Source organism: Eretmochelys imbricata, chromosome 20 (genome assembly GCF_965152235.1).
Source record: "Eretmochelys imbricata isolate rEreImb1 chromosome 20, rEreImb1.hap1, whole genome shotgun sequence".
Classification (NCBI taxonomy): Eukaryota; Metazoa; Chordata; order Testudines; family Cheloniidae; genus Eretmochelys; species Eretmochelys imbricata.
The window spans coordinates 9,770,949-9,777,300 of record NC_135591.1 but is presented as its reverse complement, the minus strand read 5'-3'; positions in this window follow the sequence as shown (position 1 = coordinate 9,777,300).

Genomic DNA, 6,352 nt, shown 5'->3' with positions numbered 1-6,352 from the left:
TCTGAGAAGAGACCATATTGATGGTCTGACAAGTGCCACATTAACCCTTCTGGAAAGTGGATTTCCCATCTACTCTTCCTTCCCAACAGAGGTGGCTTGGATGGCATGAACCCTTCATCACCTATGAGGAGCAATTAATAAGTCTGGGACTTTTCAGCTTGGAAAAAAGACAATGAAGGGTGGATACGATAGAGGTCTATAAAATCATGATTGGTGAGGAGAGTGAATAAGGAACTGTTTCAGAGTAGCAGCGGTGTTAGTCTGTATTCACAAAAAGAAAAGGAGGACTTGTGGCACCTTAGAGGCTAACCAATTTATTTGAGCATAAGCTTTTAGGAGCTACAGTTCACTTCATCGGATGCATAAAGTGGAAAGTACAGGGAGGAGATTTTATACATACACACAGACCATGGAAAAAAATATACTTTGTATGTATAAAATCTCCTCCCTGTACTTTCCACTTTATGCATCCGATGAAGTGAGCTGTAGCTCTCGAAAGCTTATGCTCAAATTGGTTAGCCTCTAAGGTGCCACAAGTCCTCCTTTTTGTGAATAAGGAACGGTTATTTACTCCTCATGACACAAGAACACTAAGGGTCACCAAGTGAAATTACTAGGCAGCAGCAGGTTTAAAACAAATAAAAGGAAGTATTTCTTCACACAACGCACAGTCAACCTGTAGAACTCCTTAACAGAGAATGTTGTGAAGGCCAAGACTATAACGGGGTTCAAAAGAACTAGATAAGTTCATGGAAAATAGTTGCAACAACAACTATTAGCCAGGATGGTCAGGGATGGCATCCCTAGCCTTTCTTTGCCAAAAGCTGGGAATGAGCAACAGGGGATAGATCACTTGATTACTGGTTCTGTTCATTCCCTCTGGGGCACCTGGCATTGGCCAGTCAGAAGACAGGATACTGGGCTAGATGGACCCTTGGTCTGACCCAGTCTGGCCCTTCTTATGCCTCTTAAGATCTAGTGGCCCATTATAGCCTGATCTAGTTATCACAGGCCAGGAACTTCTCTGTTTTCCCTCCCATATCAAACCTACTAACTGTTTGCCTAAAGCATCTTCCAAGTGGCCTCCAGCCTGAATTTGAAGACCTGGCTCACAAGAGGGAGAGTAACTCTGATACCTCTCAATTGCGTTGATACGATGAACAGCCTGAGCTCCCTGGGTTCACTGCAAGGCATCTTCTCCAGTCCTTTGAACCATTTCTGTAGCTCTTTCCTGCACCCTCCTTAATTTTTCAACACTTATTTAAATTAGGGCATGCAATTAATTGTAGTGAACTCTCATAATTAACTCAAAAAAATTAGTCATAATTGCACTATTAAACAATAGGCTACCCCCCTGAAACTTGTTAAATATTTTGGATGTTTTTCTACACTTTCAAATATATCAATTTCAATTAAAACACACTACAAAGTATACAGCCCTCAATGTTTTTATTACAAATATTTGCACTGTAAAAATGATGGAAAAATATTTTTTCAATTCACCTCATACAGGTACTGTACTGCAATCTCTTTATCATGAAAGTGCAACTTACAAATGAAGTGTGGTTTTTTTTGTTGCATAACTGCACTCAGAAACAAAACAATGGAAAAATTTTAGACCCTATAAGTCCACTCAGTCCTACTTCTTGTTCAGCAAGCCCATGTAAAAACATGAACAGAGAGGCAGTTCACACCTTGTCAGGACAGGGATGGGACAAGCCCAGCCCTGCTCAGCCTCACCAGAACAGTGGACACTGGCTCAAGCAGCAACAAAAGAATCTGTTACTCCATGGAGGGAGTCACCCCCTGTGACATTATTGACATAATCTGGGAGCATACAGATCATTGTTGCAACCAAGGCCCTGTAGTGGCACCAAATCTTGTATAAAGGGGGTCAAATAAGGTGTCTAAGACAAGGTTAGGATTTGCTGGTTATGATTGTGTTGTTTATATGTGGGTGTCCTTTTTGTAGTTAAAGTTATGAATGTTGGCTCTATACTGTCTCTTTCAAACTTGTGCTACGCTTCTGGGTGACACCCCAGACAAGTTGGTGTCCGCTCTGCCTAGCTGCTTGATGGCCCATTAAGGACCATCAGCTATACAATTGACCAATTGAGAGAAGGCAGATATGCCTAGTGACTCAGCAAAGTATGCAGGGACTTGTCCATGTGACTCCAAACTCCATTTTGCTGTAGTTTTCCACAGTAAGAACAAAGAGGTGTTCTTACATGTGGAAAAGACTCTCAAAGGCTGATGCCTCCATCTTGTCTTCAATCCTGCTTCATACCTTGGAGGAACTTTGCTACATGGAAGCTTTGGACAAAGGACTGATGACCCATCCCAGCTGTGGATGCTCTCCAGAGATTTGATTTGAACCTGCAATTTATTCCATCACTGCTACAAGCCTGAACCAAGAACTTTGCCATGACTGGATGTAATGGATTCCATTTAACCAACTCTTGATCTCATCTATATCTTTTTCCTTTTATGAATAAACCTTTAGATTTTTTATTTGAAAGGATTGGCAACAAGCGTGATTTGTGGGTAAGATCAGATTTGTATATTGACCTGGGTCTGGGGCTTGGTCCTTTGGGATCGAGAGAACCTTTTTTCTTTTACTGGGGTATTGGTTTTCATAACCATTTGTCCCCATAACGAGTGACACTGGTGGTGATATTGGGAAATGAGTGTCTAAGGGAATTGCTTGTGTGACTTGTGGTTAGCCAGTGGGGTGAGACCAAAGTCTACTCTGTTTGGCTGGTTTGGTTTGCCTTGGTGTGCATAGAAACCCCAGCCTTGGGCTGTAACTGCCCTGCTTGAAGCAATTTGTCCTGAATTGGCACTCTCAGTTGGGTCCTGCCAGAACCAGCATCCTTACACCCCCTTCCTTTGGGACTGCGATGAGATAATGCTCCCCTGACTCTGAAGGGAAAGGGGGGGCAAAGCCGAGAGGAAAGAAAGGACCTGATAAAAGGGAGGGACATTTTGCCATGCTCTTTCTCTCTTCCATCCACATCTACAGACCCCACCACCACCAAGCGACTGTAGAATCATAGAATCATAGAATATCAGGGTTGGAAGGGACCCCTGGAGGTCCTCTAGTCCAACCCCCTGCTCGAAGCAGGACCAATTCCCAGTTAAATCATCCCAGCCAGGGCTTTGTCAAGCCTGACCTTAAAAACCTCTAAGGAAGGAGATTCTACCACCTCCCTAGGTAACGCATTCCAGTGTTTCACCACCCTCTTAGTGAAAAAGTTTTTCCTAATATCCAATCTAAACCTCCCCCACTGCAACTTGAGACCATTACTCCTCGTTCTGTCATCTGCTACCATTGAGAACAGTCTAGAGCCATCCTCTTTGGAACCCCCTTTCAGGTAGTTGAAAGCAGCTATCAAATCCCCCCTCATTCTTCTCTTCTGCAGGCTAAACAATCCCAGCTCCCTCAGCCTCTCCTCATAAGTCATGTGTTCTAGACCCCTAATCATTTTTGTTGCCCTTCGCTGGACTCTCTCCAATTTATCCACATCCTTCTTGTAGTGAGGGGCCCAAAACTGGACACAGTACTCCAGATGAGGCCTCATCAATGTCGAATAGAGGGGAACGATCACGTCCCTCGATCTGCTGGCTATGCCCCTACTTATACATCCCAAAATGCCATTGGCCTTCTTGGCAACAAGGGCACACTGCTGACTCATATCCAGCTTCTCGTCCACTGTCACCCCTAGGTCCTTTTCTGCAGAACTGCTGCCTAGCCATTCGGTCCCTAGTCTGTAGCGGTGCATTGGATTCTTCCATCCTAAGTGCAGGACCCTGCACTTATCCTTATTGAACCTCATCAGATTTCTTTTGACCCAATCCTCCAATTTGTCTAGGTCCTTCTGTATCCTATCCCTCCCCTCCAGCGTATCTACCACTCCTCCCAGTTTAGTATCATCCGCAAATTTGCTGAGAGTGCAATCCACACCATCCTCCAGATCATTTATGAAGATATTGAACAAAACTGGCCCCAGGACCGACCCTTGGGGCATTCCACTTGATACCGGCTGCCAACTAGACATGGTGCCATTGATCACTACCCGTTGAGCCCGACAATCTAGCCAGCTTTCTACCCACCTTATAGTGCATTCATCCAGCCCATACTTCCTTAACTTGCTGACAAGAATACTGTGGGAGACTGTGTCAAAAGCTTTGCTAAAGTCAAGAAACAATACATCCACTGCTTTCCCTTCATCCACAGAACCAGTAATCTCGTCATAAAAGGCGATTAGATTAGTCAGGCATGACCTTCCCTTGGTGAATCCATGCTGGCTGTTCCTGATCACTTTCCTCTCATGCAAGTGCATCAGGATTGATTCTTTGAGGACCTGCTCCATGATTTTTCCAGGGACTGAGGTGAGGCTGACTGGCCTGTAGTTCCCTGGATCCTCCTTCTTCCCTTTTTTAAAGATTGGCACTACATTAGCCTTTTTCTAGTCATCCGGGACTTCCCCGGTTCACCATGAGTTTTCAAAGATAATGGCCAATGGCTCTGCAATCACAGCCGCCAATTCCTTCAGCACTCTCGGATGCAACTCGTCCGGCCTCATGGACTTGTGCACGTCCAGCTTTTCTAAATAGTCCCTAACCACCTCTATCTCCACAGAGGGCTGGCCATCTCTTCCCCATTTTGTGATGCCCAGCGTAGCAGTCTGGGAGCTGACCTTGTTAGTGAAGACAGAGGCAAAAAAAGCATTGAGTACATTAGCTTTTTCCACATCCTCTGTCACAAGGTTGCCTCCCTCATTCAGTAAGGGGCCCACACTTTCCTTGGCTTTCTTCTTGTTGCCAACATACCTGAAGAAACCCTTCTTGTTACTCTTGACATCTCTTGCTAGCTGCAGCTCCAGGTGCGATTTGGCCCTCCTGATATCATTCCTACATGCCCGAGCAATATTTTTATACTCTTCCCTGGTCATATGTCCAACCTTCCACTTCTTGTAAGCTTCTTTTTTATGTTTAAGATCCGCTAGGATTTCACCATTAAGCCAAGCTGGTCGCCTGCCATATTTACTATTCTTTCGACTCATCAGGATGGTTTGTCCCTGTAACCTCAACAGGGATTCCTTGAAATACAGCCAGCTCTCCTGGACTCCTTTCCCCTTCACGTTAGTCCCCCAGGGGATCCTGGCCATCCGTTCCCTGAGGGAGTCGAAGTCTGCTTTCCTGAGCTGAAAAGTAGAGCTGAAAAGTAACCAGCCAGCCTGTGGTGAGAAGCGTCTAAGTTTGTAATGACATTGAAAGTGTTAAGATCAGCTTAGAATGTTTTACTTTTATTTCATTTGATGAAATCTGACTTGTTATGCTTTGACTTATAATCACTTAAATCGAGCTTTGTTTGTTCTACCTGAAGCAGAGTATTTGGTTTGCAGTGTGTCAGGAACTCCCCTTGGGGGAACAAGCCTGGTACATATCAATTTCTTTGTTAAATTGACAAACGTATATACTGCTAGGACTACTTTGTGATAAACTAAGGGCAGGGTAGAAAACAGTCCCAGAAGGGTAAAAGGCCCTCCTCCCTAGCAACTGAGGAGGGGTGACTACAGGTCCATCAGGTTCAGCTGAGATGGGGTTACCAGAGATCAATTAGGATCAGATGAGAGGGAGTTACCTGAGGGCAATTAGGATCAGCTGATTCCAACTAAGGGCTGCATGAGACCTTTTTAAACCCTCCACTGTTGGGGAGAGAGGGAGTGGGGAAGTCAAGCTGCTAGTAGGCGAGGAACAGCAACACAGCTGGCCTCTCCAGGAGGGGAGGCTGCATTCCCTCCCCTAGGAGAGAAAAACAAGCCTAAAAGATTGGCTGAGAGAAGGAGCGGACTGCCCCTGTGCAGCCACAAGGGACTATTTTACCTCCAAGCCCATCTTGCCAAGGCTAACAATAGCTGAGGCTGGTGAGAGCGAGAGGGCCCTGTGACGGCTTGGATCACAGAAACCCCCTTGGGGTTGCCAACTGATGTGCCAAGACTACTACTTCCCCCTGCTTTCCTTCCCTGGCAGCTTAGGACTTTGCTGCCCTGCCTGCTTTGAGCCAGACCCACTAGTGTGCTCCAAACCAAGACCCAGGTCTGAATCACGTCCGCTAACAGCTATAGTCTCAATTGAAAGCAGCTTACAGAAGTGTTCCTATCTTTAAAACTCAGATGCCCAACTCCCAATGAGGTCCAAACCCCAAATAAATCCATTTTACCCTGTATAAAGCTTTCACCCACTACTGCTTCTCAGATGCTCTTGTCAACTTCTGGAAATGGCCCACCTTGATTATCACTACAAAAGGTTGTTTTTTTTTTCTCTCCTACTGGTAATAGCTCACCTT